Below are 17620 nucleotides of genomic sequence, written 5' to 3'. Positions count from 1 at the left end.
TCACATGCATGCATAAATCGACTCAGGCGGTTTTGAATTACATAAATTTGACCAATTCAATTTGTGTGTATTTCTAGTAATTCGAATTGGTCTGATTCGAATTAGTGTTAAAATGAGTAATTCGAATGAAACTCATTCGAATTATATAAAATTATCTTTCTGGTAGATCCTTGTAACTTTTTTTTATAGAATTGTGTAATTTTGAGTTCCATTTGATTTATACGTGTGATTTACCTAAATAAAATGATAAAAAATTATATAAAAATTTAAATAAATCTAAAACAAAATTTTAATTTGATAATATGTTAGAAATATAAATATTCATATATTTTTTATTATCAGATTAAATTTAAAAAAAATAGTGTCATGAAAAAAATTTTATACTATTGATTTTTTTGTTAAATATTAAAAGGAAGGATTAAATTTTGGGAAACGAATTAACTAACAAAAATATAATTTACATATATTTTGAAGTGTTCATATATTTTATTCGTCAAAATACTTGACAATTTCTTTTTTTGTCAAAACATTTTAATAATAATGAATAGACAACATCTACATACGGACATCTATATATATATATATATATATATATATTAAATCCAATTGTAGTATTATATTGTTTAAGCTATTCACTCCAATATTTATGTGAGTATAAACAACAGTTTCTACCCAACAAATCAAAGAAAATCAGCCAAAAATAATTATAATTTATTTTATTTAATATTTATTAATTATTACGATAATTAATAAATATTAAATAAGATAAATTTTGACTGTTTTTTTTGGTTGTGTTTCTAGCATTACCCTATTATTAACGGTGTAGAGTTATATATACGTGTGGATTTCATCAGTGCAAGTGACATTTCTTAATTAGACTTGGTCAAAGACACATTAAATTATAGAACATTACATCATCCCAGAAGTATAGTATTATTAATTAATTTCAAAATGTCAAATACTACTGCATTTGCATTATGTATGTGTATAAACTTCTCAAACAACTAGGATGTATAGGCATATATAAATATAATATTGAGAATTACCCTCATGTCGATCTCACTCTATTGTAATCTAATGTTTTAATTATTTCAATCATTTTCTATTTTTTTTGTTATATAGGACTTAGATCTTGTCAATCTAACAAACTCCAAGTGGTTTTCCTTCTCTCATGGAACATGGTTACCTTTACTTGCTTTTGATGAAAATTTCCGAAAAACCTTTTATCAACATCAATCCTTTTTTTTTTCAATTGGTTAAGTTTAATTTGTTATGAAATTACTTATTTAAAAAAAAACCCTAATAATATATGAATGATTATATTTTTAATTAGTATATTTTTCACTTAAAAACGGATAGAATTCTTGATATTTTGATCATATAAAATTTTGATATCATATATTAAAATTATTCAAAAAAATGTTAGGGATTAATTAATACTTTTTATCAATATTAGTTAACACTTTTGACCAACACTTTATTTATATACTATTAAGATGAAAATTTAAACTTTAAAATTTAGAATTTAATACTTAATTAGAATTTAAAATATTAACAAATATTGATAAAAAAAATTAAATTTTGTTCATAAATGTATCATTATTGCTCAATTATTTGTACTAAAAATTTAGAAAAAATAAATAAAAGTATACATAATTTTTTTATGGTGAACAGACGTATACTCTAATTTTTTAATGAGTCAATCTGTACACACTAATATAAAATTTCGTTATCATTTTTCTTCTTTTGTTGCTTGAGTAACTTTTTTGACAATATGACTACCAGGTAACTTTGTATATTACAAGTTTAATTAGCCGTGCCATGCACGTGATAAGATTGAAATTATAATTTTAAAATTAATTTGAATTACAATAATTTAATTAATAAAAAATAATATGTTATGCATTGTTTGATTTTTTTTAATCTAGTGTTAATTAGATTAACTCTAAAATAGTTATTAATCGATTTTAATAATCTACTTTCTTCAATAAATCAAACATATATACTGAATGTGATCATAAATATAATATAGTAATAGTTAAATTCACCAACAAATATATTAGCTATTATCACAATATAAAAAAAATTAAATATAAAGGCTATTAGCACTTATAAATCTATAAAATTGCACTGTCTTTGATTCGTGCAAGGGTTTACTTATCAAATAAACTTAAAATATGAAAAAAATATTTATAAAATGGACCTAGCATTACTTGAAAGAATCATAAAAAATAATCAACTTACCTTATCATCCATGAGAATCATTTATATGTAATTCGTCTTATTCTTGTCAAATTTGGATGGGACTTTCCATAACCTTATAATTCTTGCTTTTATTTTTCAAACTTTTTCATTACACAATCTACTATAGGCAATACTGTTGATAGAATCGTAGTTAGTAGCCCTTAGGTATGAGAAATAATAAACAAAAGAAGATCTATATTTGGATACGAATTTTCTAGATGATAAATAATTGTAACAATTCACTATTAATCCTTATATATATATATATATATATATATATATATATATATAGGAAATATTTTCAATGGAGATACTTGCTACAATTAGATGAAATTTATGCCATTATATTTTATTAACCTTTATGATTAATTCAATAGAGATAGTTACTCAATATATATGTTATCGACATTAATTATATGCCAATATGTTTAGGAAAGAGCTAAAAGAGGAGATATAAATATATATAATATTATTGCTATATAGGAAGCATATATAAATTGCTACATTTTTTTATTATATTATACAATTTAAAATTATAGTATCATGTTATTATTAATTCTAGATACTTGCTATAATTATATCAAATTTAATTATGACTCTAAATAAATAAAATAGATAACATTCAATATTTTTTTCTTTTTTACATTCAATATTTACTGTAATTATAAAAAGTAAAATAATTAATAAAAAAATATGAGCAGAAAATAAAACATATTAATCAAAATTCAATTTGTTATCTAATTAATTTTGTGTCCATACAATATAACTTTACGAAAATGTTATGAATCATAACCTTTTTTATTCTATAAAAAAAATACTATATGTAGCCTTTAGTAGTACAAAAATAATTATAAAAATTAATTATTGATATTGATATTAATCACAATTGATTATTGATACCCTAATTTTTTTTTAAATATATTTTACCTTTTTAAAATATAATACATATACCGTGTAGACCTTTATTATTATTATTATTATTATTATTATTATCAAATTAAATGGGTCACTATTAATGTGTGCATTAATTATCTCCTAATAAAATTATTGCACTTAAATGAGAATTAGAACTATATCAGTTGATATAATTAGAATGATTAAAAATATCGATGATTGATAAGTAATTTAATAATGCATTAAATATTGATTTGATATAATTATAATGAAAATATTTTCTTAAATTAATATAATCATGCATTATTCATGAGCTAATTGTAATATAATTAGAATCAATTTATTTGAGAGAAAAAAAGAGTTCATGTGTAATTTCCAAAAATTATAATAACTTTTTTATTTATGTATATGGATATATTAATTTTGTTAAATAATTATATATATATATATATATAATTATTTACATATACATAAATAAATAAAATATATGAACTATATTTTGTTAAACTCTATCTTATCGGTTATTAAAAACGTTTAAATCACATGTGTTAATTATTTTTTTGTTATAATTATTTTATTTTATATATATGATTATTTTTTATTCAACAATCGTGCAATAATTTTTTATTTTTCATATGTATATATATTTCTCAATTTCGACTCCATTCATACGCATATTAATAGTTTTTTTTCTAATGGTAATGTTTTAATTCAATTTGAATTACAATTACAATTAATTGATTGATAGAAATTATAATAAATTGTATGATATTTAAATAATTAACCAAATCAATTAGTTGGTATAATTAATTTATTATAATAAATTAAATTTAATGATTTAAAAGAAATAAATAAAAAATACCATCAGAAACATGTCACGACATTTTTATAATTAAGTGCAGAAATTTAATTTTTATATAATAGAATAGATATTTACAGATTATTATATTAAATATAGACTAAAAAAATACACTAAACAAAATAAAAGTATCAATGGTAAAATATAACCTAAAAATCACTTAAATTAAAAAATAACCTATGATGAGTTATAATAAATCTATATATGAGGAGTAAAAGTAAAATAAATAATTAAAAATAAAGTAAAAAATAGAAATTAAAAAAATAAAAGAAGATAAAAAAGATAATGTGTGGAGTAAATAAAAAATGTATTGTAATAGAAGATTAATATAATTAATTAATACAAAGGATGAAAGAGAAAAATCAAAATATAATCTTATTAAAAAGATTTCAATAAAATATTTAAAAAAAAAACCTGTTAATCAACTTTTATAAAAATATTACAAAAAATTTAAATTATATTTAAATAAAATAATAATAATACCCATAAGAATTATTAATCAAAATAAATAAAAAAGAATTAATATAAAATAAAATTATAGAAAAATATTAGCAAAATTAAAATAAAAAATAAAAATTATAAATTATAAATATTTTACATAAAATACAAAATAGAGAAGGAGAAAAGGGATATATAAAATAAAGATAAATTAAATTAATTGAGTTCATTTATTTCATTGCTTTATATATTATTTATTAAATAATTTAATGTTTATCTCAATCAAATTAAATAATAAATTAGTTATAATTAATTTGGTTTAATGAATAAAAAAATTAAAATAATTTGATATTTACTCTAATTAAATTAAATATTTGAAGTTATGATTAATGTAATTTAATGAATCAAATAAAATATTAAATGATGAAATATTTATCCTAATCAAAATCAAATTACACAATTGATTAGTTATAATTAATACAATTGAATGAATCAAACACATTAAATTAAAAAATAATTTAGTTAATTTGTATTTTAAGGACACATTTTAAAAATATTTATTTTTCAACAATTTTTATAAAATATTTTTTATAATATTTTTAACATATGGTCTAAAGATACAATTATAATAACCCATTAAAAAGTACTTAATTAGTTAATACAAATAATTAGTATAATTGATTTAGTTCAATAAATTAAAAGAAAAATAAATGTGAAAGGAAGAGATAAAGAGAAAGTGATTATAAAAACGTGTAGTCATTAAAAAGCAATAAAAAAAAGTCCCTTTTAATTTTTTATTTATTAATTATTAATTTATTATAATTAATTTCACAACATTTATTATACGTTATTCAGCTTACAAATTAATAGAATCAATTAATTGATATCAATTATTGATAATTGATTATAATTGATATAACTCATTTCGTTATACTTTTTAAATAAATAATTAAAAATGTACGTCTCAATTTTTTGTTAAAGTAAAATAAAATAAAATATATAAATTGAGTAGATATAAATTTAAAAATTATAAATTTTATTAACAATTCAAATAAATTAGTACCCTAAAATTAAATTTAATGTCTATTTTAAAAATAATTACTGATATTTTATTTTTTTAATTATTAATAATTTAAATAAAATAATACCTTATAACTTATTTTATTATTTATTTTAAGTAATTACTAACATACTTGTTAGTAATACCCAAGTGTATATTATCAACATAATTTTATCACTGGTATGTCAATCTTATCGTCATTGCAATTTTGTACTGTCTTACTTTTTTAATTGTTATTATGTTATTAAAATTGTTAAATAATATTAAAAAAAATTTCAAAATAAAAATAGTGATGGCACCTTGAATAATTAATTCAATAGAATTAAATTTAAAGAAGTAAGATGATTCAATCAATTGTATAAATAATAGCATATTTATAAATATTAATATTGAAAATAGTCTCACTAATATGATCAATACAATAATTATATAAAAAAATAATTAATTACATAATTGCATAATTTTTAAGATTCTAAATAGTTGAATCTAACGCACAATAAAAAATATCTATGTGATAATGTTCTAATATTTTAACATACTTTAAATCATATTATAAATTTATATATCATATTATAATTTTAAGTCAATTCCTTAAACACATTATAACATAAACCATTTAAAAAGATACACCAAATTAACGAATATCACATGGGTCACAACATACACTCTAAATTGTCACAATATTTTAAATAAAAAGAGCATCAATACAGAAAAATCAATGAATATATATAACTAAAATAAAGAGCAACAAAGAGACACACAAATAAAATAAAATAAAATAAAGAGAATCAATAAAAACATTAACATATAAACCACATACACGAACAATATATAAATTAATTGTGAATCACAAAAAAAAGACAATATATATATGAATTGAAGTACACATGACAAAATAGAATATTACAAAATAAAATTATTGTAAGATTATTTAAAAATAACATAAAAATGACATTTTTTTTGTTAATCAAAAGTTAAAAAAAAAGTGTGCGCCTAATAATAAGCAATTAAAATAAATAAAAATTTTTAAAAAATATAAAAAAATAAAATGTATAAATAAAGATAAAAGAAACAAAAATTTAATAAATTATAAAAATTGTACCTAAACACGAGAGAGAGGGGAGGGAGGGAGGGAGGGAGAGAGAGAAAAAAAAAACGAATGAGTAAAAAATATTTGATCTGGTATAAATAGATGGTATTGAAAAAAATAAACTAATTAAATTAATTCATATATTTCTTTATCATATTTATTATCTATTAAATAATTCGATATTTACTCCAATCAAATCAAATAATTAATAAATTCATATAAATTATAATAAATGATGAGATTTGAATGTCTAATCAAATTAATTAATTGATATAATTAATTAATTATAATTGATTTGCTATAACGAATTAAATGAAATAAATTAGGAAACACCTTAAGAGCATGTCGCATCAATTCTGTTATTAAGTGCAAAAATATAATTTTTATATAATAAAATAAATAGATAATAAAGATATTTTCTTAAATTAGTATAGTTGTGCATTATTCATTAAATATTAATTATAATATTGTAATATAATTATAATAAAAATATTTTTCTAAAATAAATTTATTTAGAGAAATATAAATTGGTTATTAATAACTGGTGCCATTATCATATAATTATCATATTATATTATTATTATATATTATTATTATTATTATCAATATTATTAAAATGATTAAAAATATTTTTGATTGATAATTGATAAGTAGTTTAATAATACATTAAATATTGATTTTATATAACTATATATAATAAAGATATTTTTTAAATTAGTATAATTATGTATTATTACTTAAATGCTAATTATAGTATAATTATAATAAAGATATTTTTATAAAATAAATTTAGAAGCGAAAATAGTGCATTCATTCTGACGGAAAAATAGATTCATGAGAAATCGACACCTCACTTCTATTAGTCGGGAGAAAAATATAGTTTTAGTATATTAAGTAATATAATTTTAATAATAATACACGAGTAATTAAAATAGTTTATATACGGGTTTTTTAAGTTTTATTATTATTATTATTATTATTATTATTATTATTATTATTATTGGATAATGAATAAGAATTAGAATTATATCAATATTTTTAAAATTAATATAATTAAAATGATTAAAAATATTTAAAATTAATGTACGTTATTAATATCATAAAATTTGATCATTTTATGATTAGATTCAAATATTCTTATTATTATTAAAAGTATTTTCAATTGATAATTGATAAGTAGTTTAATAATGCATTAAATATTGATTTGATATAATTAGAATAAAGATATGTTCCTAAATTAGTATAATTATGTATTATTCATTAAATATTAATTATAATATAATTATAATAAAGATATTTTTATAAAATAATTTAGAATAGAGAATAAGAAAGTTATTTTGGAGGAAAAACGGAATCACGAGGAATCGACACCTCACCTTCATTAGTTGGGGGAAAACCCAATTTTAATATATTAAGTAGATGTGACATGGTCCTTTTGATGACATAGTAAAAAATAAGTGATAAATTATTGAATTTATTAAATTTGAATAAAAAAAATTTACAAATAGCAACTTCTTTTCTTTTTTTTTCTTTTCTAAAATTTGGCTTATCATCATCTACATCATCTACCACTTTAACCTCTTCAGGTAAATCAATAGTATAATCCCAATAAACATAACATAATAACCCATTCTCAACAACAACTTCATACATTCGGACTACATTAGCGTCAAGCCTAACTAAATGCATTGGATATTTCATTCTCGGCCTAGTAAAATTTTTTGAAAGAAACATATCCCAAATTTTTAAATAACCCCACCATAAAAAAATGTATTAAGAGTTTTGACATTCACCATTGGAATCGGAAAACCTCCTCTTCAACATATTTTCAGAACTTCATTCGTGTTTCTCTCAAATCGTCTCTTATGATGATACACAAAAATATAATTTGTCATCTGTTTATCAAAAACTCCTCAATCAAACTATAGAACAACCAAAATTTAAATTAACATCAATCACTAATGAATAACATTTTTTCGTAAACCATAAACTAAAGTCAACAATTAACAAAGAGAGGAAGCATTATCTTTGCTCACATCTACTACTGAACTCTTCTTGTTTGTCTACTACTTTGCCTGTGGACTTCTACCCTTTTCGCCCTATCATGTTTGTCTTTAGAATAGAATGAAAACTATAAACTACAACAAACTCAAATACAAAGACTTCAACATACAATTTACTTTTGTTATTCATTCTATGTTAAGACTTTATTATTCAAAATAATTTTTAAAAAAGGTAGAACATGAAGAGACGTTAAAACTTGTAAAGTTTTTGTTTTTTTTTTTTTTATTTTAACAAATTTAATAATTTAACTCTTATTTTTTGTTGTGTCATCAAAACAAGCATGTCACATAATAAAATATCACTTGATAGTCATTATTATAAAAAAAATTACTCAAACAATAAAAAGAGTAAAAATTATAACAAAACTTAATATTAATGTGTATCTATAACTCATTAAAATATTAAAATATACATAACTTTATCCATAGTATAAAAGTTTATATATACTTTTGTCTATTCTTCCAAATAAATTACATACACCAAGTGATCAATGTATGCGGCTCATCCAATCATTCCATTGTAGTTGTTATTGCAACGGCCTTACACTTTAATTGCGAAGAATTTAAAAATTTATAGGATTGTGGCGCGTTAAAATGACGTTGGGGCCATATTAAAACGACATTACAGCCGCATCAACAACAATAAACAAAAACATCCATTTTATCCATTTTAGGGTTTTTTTTCTTTCAAAGCAACTACTATTTCCAGTCATCAATAATGCAATATATTTCTTCTAAAAACGTTTTCAATGATATATTTTTTAAAAAAAATTGTGTAAATTTCTAAAAGAAAAAATCATCTCGTAACCAACATTACAACCACCGCATCTCTAATTTAAAACCCTAAGTATAATGTATAGAATTGGTTAAATTACACAGTTAGTCTCTACACTTTTAGTGAAATTGCAAATTGGTCTCTACACTTTAAAAGTTTGTAATTGGGTTCCTAAAGAGAATTAAAATTTGTAATTTAATCCTTACTGTTTAAAAAGTGTTGATTTAATAGAATATTACTGAGAATATTATGTTAAAATAGAGAATATGCTGAGAATATTCTAAAATCAAATACTTTTTGAACGATGGGGACTAAATTACAAATTTTAATTTTCTTTAAGGACCTAATTACAAACTTTTAAAGTCTAGGGACTAATTTACAATTTCACTGAAAGTGTAGGGACCAACTGTGTAATTTAATCTATAGAATATAAAGGAAATAATAGAGATTTAAAAAATAACTTTGGTGGTATAGTGGTTAATCATCACTAATCCGCTTAAATAAGTATGGAAAGTTTAAATCTCACCTTATGCAAATAGTAATCCATTAACCAGGAAGATAAATCCTTAAATAAAATTTAGATTCATTGTAAATTAGTCTTACCATATTAGAAAATATTGTAAAAAAAACATATTTAAATAAATTTTTTTTGGAATTGTTGCATGGACAGCGAATAATAAACATAACAGACAAGCACCATGTCTTTCAATTTGCACTTCCTTTAATGTTTCTTAGTTAACTCATTTTCCATTGTGCCTTATAGTGAGATATTTAATAAGGTGGGTTTGTGATATAAATGGAAATTCAAATAAGATGTCAATTGTGGAATTTTTGAATGAGCTGCTAGCTAGCTGCGCTGGAGTAGGGAGTAAAGGTTATAGGATGAATTAGAGAAGTATGTAATCAACCAATTTAGATTGGTCGAATAGTCAGTTCACTGACACTACAAAGTTTGGAACGAACAAACTGATTGTCATTTAAATCCTAAAAAATAGGTTTATTAAATTTGAACGACCAACAATAGGTGGATCAAAAGCACATAGTTGTAGGTTCTCAAACTTACAACATATTCAACAAACTCATTGTGTTTTCGCTTACATCATTATTAGTAGTGCACATCATTATTGTTTAATCTTGACTATTGCGTTGGTTCATCATACATCACACTTTGATCATTTGATTGTATCATTGTGTTTAAAATCAACTATATTCAAAGAATGTTTTGATCAATTGATTGTATCATTGTGTTTAAAATCAACTATATTCAAAGAATGAAAGTAAGGTGCATAGATCACATGACCTACATATGGAGCGTCCTTAAATCTTTTATAGTCACCATTATATTCTTCCAATAATCTAATCAAGTTGGCCGTAATATAAATCATTAATGAAAAAGAGTGAAAAAATTATTGAGCACTAGTAGAAATAAAATAGAGTTTTGCGACTTGTGAATTAAGTAGTTAATTAAAACAATTTATGTAGAAAATTTTTATCGAAAAATAAAAATTTAAAACTTTTCAATGTTTTTGTAATGTAATTTATTGAAATATTTTTTTCTTATAGATAACTTTATTAGGAGTTAGAACAACACATATTAGTATGATCCCATAAAATAGTATGTTGTTCAATTAATTAATAATATGATGATCACATGGTTCTGATTAATTAATTAACTTTGATTTATCTGCAAGTTGTCCCAATAATTAACTTATGTGCACAAATTCTTAAAAATTCTTTCAAAATTGAAGCCCCACAAATACCAACACAAACAAGAAAGTGAGTACTGAGTAGTGAGTAGTGTCACCATAAAGGCCTCATTAATGCTTTCAAATCGGCAACAGTTTGTTGCAACATCATAAAGGTGTTAGAGTAACATTTTTGCCACCACCAACCACCATTGTCTACTCCAAGAACTTGACAGTGAAAAAAAAAACAGATGGTGTCAATTGTTTAATCTAACTCTTCATTGTTCTTTCTCGTATTTATTTTTGGTTCCACTGATAGAATTAATGGTGAGAGATTACATTTTATTCTTTTAAATATAAAAAAAAATTGAGAGGATCTATTTCCGAAGAATAACAACTTACCACCTTTAATTTCACTTGAGACAATTAATTTCAGATGGCTTTGACCCGGGCAGGGTTGTTAGCACCTTATGGCTGATGTATTTAACCGATGTAGCAAGTTAGTTACCTAATAGTTAATCTTAATTACAGTTGGTCAAGTTAGTTCAGCTTGCTGACTAAGCAAGACAAGTTATTAACTCTTATATATAAATTAAATATTTTTTTATCTAAGATGGTATTAGAAGATATTTTTTTAATTAATAATATGAAGAAAGAGCTCAATGCCAAGCACAAACTTGGATTCATTGCTAGCATGGTTCCGCAATTGATCTGGACACTACTGAACCAGAACTATTTGAAAGTTGACAGTGTTAATGATGTTGTAAGCACACATGGATCCTTAATTCCATTCAAAATAGATTGTTACCTCCTTGGTTTACATACATTGATTCAGACTCAGACCAGGAATTGTGGAATGATCTTAAAGAAAGATTTCAATATGAGAATGGTTCAAGAAATTTCGAACTCAAGCAAGAATTGATGAACTTGAGACAAGAAACAATGATTGTGTCACAGTAGTACTTCACGAAGATCAAAGTACTTTGGGAAGAACTGAATTCATACTGCCCTGTCTATTGCAATTAAATGGATGCTAGGACTTTTCAAGATTTATTACAAGTTGAGTATGTTCATTATTGCTTTCTAATGGGACTAGATGATTTTTTTGCTCAGATATGAGGGCAAATTCTACTCATGAAATCTCTGCCTGCTATCAACAAAGTTGTGTCTTTAATAGTTGAAGAGGAAAAGCACAAATCCATTGGAGCACTCTCAGATCCAAGTCTAGTTGCCTTTTTGCCAAGAAACTCAGCTTTGTCACCACTAATTGGAAGAGGCAGAGGATTTGTGAAGAAAGACAAGCCTCAGTGCTCTTAGTGCGGTCTTCTTGGCCATACCACTGAAAAATGCTACAAGCTACACGGATTTCCTCCAAACAATGTATGAGGGAGAGTTGCGAAACAAGCTACTCACAATGTCATCTCCAAGACAGTGCAGCAGGTTTAGGAAGAGAAGTCCACAATCACACTTAGTGCATCACAAATGCAACAATTGATGAATCTGCTGAATAATCAACAACTTCAGAAAATTCCATCAAATACAGATACTGATGTGGCCACGCCATCAGGTATCGTCCTTAATACCTCACTTTCAAGATCAAGAATGTCCAAAAATGATTGGATTCTAGATAGCGGTGCAACAATTCACATTGCTTGTGATTTGTCAATTTTTGAGTCTATTCACACTTCTCAAAACTATTCTGTTTCTCTTCCCAATGGTGATAAGTTTCAAGATCAGTTCATTGGCATTGTCCTAGTTAGTCCCACTATTACCCTAATCCTATATGTCTCAGAGTTCCATGTTAATATCTTGTCAGTTTCTTCCTTTCTTTCATGCACATCTATTATACTATAACTATTGGTTCTCATAATTTTATAATTCAGGACAACAAGTCTTTGAAGAGGATTGGCAAAGGTAACCTGTATGAAGGGTTGTATGTCCTAAAAGCTTAAGCCTCCTCCAATCAAATACAAATAAAGTTGCAAAACAGCATCAATTTGTGCACTAGTTCACAGTTGTGGCATGCATGTTTAAGCCACATATTAATTAAAATCTTGAAGTCTTTAATTCCTCAAATAAATGTCTCAAACAATTCATCTTTAACTGATTTAGACCACAATAAATGCCCTGTTTGTCCACTTGCTGCAAAATTTAAAAAAAAAAAAGTCTTTTGAATCCAATAATAATAATCTGTCATTGCACCATTTTGATCTTGTTCACTGTGATGTATGAGGACTATATCGTATCTCAACATATAATGGCAAACAATATTTTTTTTAGCATAGTTGATAATGCAACTCGCTTTACATTATTATACTTGCTATCTAATAAATCTGAAGCTGCAGATTATTTGAAACAATTTATTACTTAATAGAGACTCGATTCAGTAGCAAGACAAAGTGTTTCAGGTAAGATAATGCAAAGGAACTAGCAATTACAGACTTTTCACAAGAAAGAGGAGTCACACATCAATTTTCTTGTCCTTACACATCAGAATAAAATGTTGTGGTCGAATGGAAATATTAGCATCTACTCAATGTCGCTAGAGTTCTATACTTTCAATCTCAAGTTCCTAAGTACTTTGGGGGGAATGTGTCACAACTGCCACATTTTTTATCAATTGAACTCCCTCCCTACTACTAAATATGAAATCTACATTTGAGATCCTTTTCAAAAAGATGCCCAACTATAAATCCTTGCGAGTCTTTGGCTATCTCGCCTATGCTACCACAAACTCTCAATCTAGACCCAAATTTCACCTAAGGACTGATCCCACAATTTTTGTAGGATATCTCATTGGCTACAAGGGATATAGACTCTACAATTTGAAGACAAAGCAGTTTTTCATATGCCAAGATATTATACTTCATGAAGAAACCATGCCATTTACCCAAAGTCCTCATAGCCACCTTAACATTGATTTTTTTACTGATTTTGTTCTCCCAACCAGCATACATGAACCAATAACCCCACCACCTTCTCAAATAGCACCATCACAATCTCACAGCTCCAAATCCCAATACACCAGTAACTCCTCCTCATCTTACGCGATCAACTAGACAATCTCAACCTCTTAGATACCTTAATGACTATATCTACACCACAAAATTTTCATACTCTATTACCAACTACATTAGCAACCAAAGGCTGAACCATACTTACCATGCATCTATTAATCTTACAAACACTATTTCTAAACCTCAATTTTATCATCAAGTGGTGAGACATGCTGAATGGAGACAGGTCACGAAAGAGGAACTTTATGCTTTAGAAGCTAATTACACTTGGGAGATAGTTACTTTACCTGCTCATAAAACTGCCATAGGCTGTAGATGGGTCTATAAGGCAAAGTTAAAGGCAAATGGTAGCTCAGAAAGGTACAAGGCTAAGCTTGTTATGAAAGGCTACACACAACAAGTTGGCATCGACTTCAAAGACACATTTAGCTCAGTTGCCAAAGTCACCACAATGAGAGCTCTACTATCGGTTGCAGCAATTAAGCAATGAAAATTGGTGCAGCTAGACATAAACAATGTTTTTTTTAATGGTGAGTTAGATGAGGAAGTATACATGGACCTCCCCTTAGGACATCCACAATGAAAACAAGAACTTGTTTGCAAGCTTATCAGATCTCTTTAGGGGTGTTCATAGTTTGTTTAATTCAAAAATCAAACTAATTTTTTGGTTAATTAAAGATATAGTCTTGGTTAATTAACCAAATTGGTTGTACATGATAAAATCGGTTAGTAAATTTTAAAATCAATTTTTAATCGTTATTAAAATAAAACCAATTTTGATATAAAAAATTTAGTTTTTATATTATAAAAAATTTAGTTTTTATATTAAAAAATCGGTTTTTACATTAATTTTTTGATATAAAAATTAGTTTTTACACCTAAAAATAATTTTTATACAAAAATTAATTTTTTTACATACAAAAATCTAAAATTTTAACATTTTTTTAAATTGAGTTTTTTTAATCTAAAAATTATTTTTTTTCTTTCTAAATGATATGAGTAACATTTGTAAATAATGAAATTCCTTCCATTGTTTCGTTCCTTTTTTTCTTTTTTTTTCAATATTTTTTATAAATAATTTTTTCTAATGTAAATAATTTTCTTTTTAAATGATATGAGTAACTTTTTCTTATCTCCTTCTCTCCATCTCTCTCCTTTTCTCTCCCCTTCCTCTCCTTTTTTCCTACTCTCTCTCTCTCTCCCCTCCTCCTCTTTCTCCCTCTCCCTTCTTTTTGTCTTCTTCTCTCACTCTCTCTCTCTCTCTCTCTCTCCCATTTTTCTCTCTTCCCCTCCTCTCTTTCCTCCTCTCTCTTCCTTTTCTCACTCTCCCCCTCCTCTCTATCTCTCTCTCTCTCCCCTTCCCCCTTTCTCCCTTCCCATTTTTTCTCTCTATCCTTCTCTCCCTCTCTCTCCTCATGCTCTCTCTCTCTCTCTCTCCCCTTCCCTCTTTCTCTCTCCGCTCCTCTCCCTCTCCCTTCCTCTCTTTCTCTCTCTCTCTCTTTCTCTCTTTTTGTCTCTCTCTCTCCCCTCTCTCTTCCTCTCTCTCTTTGCCATCTTTCTTTCTCTTCTTCTCTCTTCTCATCTCTCCTTTTTTTCTTTCTCTCCTTCTCTATCTCCTCCTCCTCTCTCTCCTCTTCCTCCCTCTCGCTTTAGAGAGAAGAGGAGGAAAGAGAGAGGAGAGGGATAGAGAGTGAGAGAAGGCTGAGAGAGAAAGAGAAAAGAGAGAGTAGGAGAAGAAAGAGGAGAAGAAGAGAGAAGGAAGAGAGGGAAGGGGATAGAGGGAAAAGAAGGAAAGGAAAGAGAGAGAAGCGAGAGAGAAACGAGAGAAAAAGAAAAAAAGGAGAGAGAGAAAAAGAGGGGAGAGGAGAGAGAGAGGAGGGAGAGGTGATAGAGAGAGAAAGAGAGAGAAAAGGGGAAAGAAAAGAGAAAGGAGAGAGAAGAGAGGAAAAGAAAGAGGGCAAGGAGAGAGAGAGAGAGAGAGGAAGAAACAGAGGGGAGAGAAAGAGAGAGAGAGAGGAGAGAGAAAGAGAGAGGGGAGAGAAAGAGAGAGGGGGAGAGCAAAGGAGAAAGAAGGAGAGAAGGAGAGGGAGAAAGAGGGAAGGAAAGAGAGAGGGAGAAAACGATAGAGAGACAAGGGAGAGAAAGAAAGGGGAGGTGGAGAAAAAGGGAAAAGGGAGAGAGAGATAGAGAAAAAAAAAAGGGGAGGGGAGAGAGTGAGGAGGGAGAGGGAAAAGAGAAAGAAAGAAAGGGAGAAGGGGAAAGAGAGAGATAGGGGAGAGAGAGGAGGAGAGAAAGAGGGAAAGGAGAGAGAGAAGAAGAGAGAAAAGAGGGAAGGGAGGGAGAGAAAGAGAAGGGAAGAGCGGAGAGAGAGGGAAAGGAGAGAGAGAAGGGGAGAGAAGATAGAAAAGTGAGGAGAGAAGAGAAATAAAAGAAAAGAGAGAGAGGAGAGGGAAAGGGAGAGGAGAGAAAGAGGAAAAAGATAGAGAAGGGGAGAGAGAGAAGGGGGAATTTAATTTGGTTTTGGTTTTGGTTAACCGGTTGAAAATTGATTTTTTTAATTTGGTTTTGGTTAACTAATTCTAAAAAATATGGATATGATTTTTAAAATTGTTTTATTAAACTGGTTAACCAAAATGTGATTATGATTTTTTAACCGGTTAACCACGTTTTAATTTTTTTATGAACACCCCTACTTTTGATGGCTTAAGACAAGCCTCGAGGCAGTGGTTTAATAAATTATACTTGAAGGTTTTCAATAGTTTAGAGAAAATGGTTGAATCTATGCCATCTTTTTTGCCTTTAAACTTGAACAGTAAAACAGATTTTGCTGTGTCTGCAATATGGATTATGCAAGAGACAATTTAATTTTGTCTCATAACGTAACAAACAAAAACAAAGTGGAGAAGAAAGAAATACACAACCATGTATCCTATTTCAATCACCTTGTGCAATGTGCTCTACATCTAGTCTCCATCACAATTATGGTAGAATTTTCACTATCTTTTCAAAGACTACGTTCACCAATTTTCAAGGATTCTTACTAACCTATCAAGAACAAATCAAACTTTTAACCAAGCTTGATTTGGCTAGGTTCACTCCTTAGATTCTCAACATTAAGTGCTCACCCAACTTAGCAAAGAAAATCTCACAGGTGCAAAAAAGGAAAAAAAAGATTACAAAAGAGATTGACATAATTTTGACTTTTTTCAAGCTAACTCTCTTTGTTTTTTTTTTCTCAATGACTTTTTTCTAAATTCTCATATTCATGCCTTTTTTTTATTGAATGAAATAAAGAAAGATAAACATGAAGAACCAAAATATTCAATAAAGAACTATAAAGGAGAAGAAATAAAATAACTTAATTAAAAGCTATAAGTATAACCCAATTTTAGAACTCTTAAATGTTACCTTCTATCTTGGCAGAATGCTCCCTTTATTGTAGGTGCATTACTGCTTCCAAAACTTCAGACTTGAGTGGTGAGGATGTTAGGTTAA

This window comes from Arachis stenosperma, chromosome 4, assembly GCF_014773155.1.
Source record: "Arachis stenosperma cultivar V10309 chromosome 4, arast.V10309.gnm1.PFL2, whole genome shotgun sequence".
NCBI lineage: Eukaryota > Viridiplantae > Streptophyta > Magnoliopsida > Fabales > Fabaceae > Arachis > Arachis stenosperma.
The sequence above is the reverse complement of the archived record's forward strand: the minus strand, read 5'-3'. Positions refer to the sequence as shown.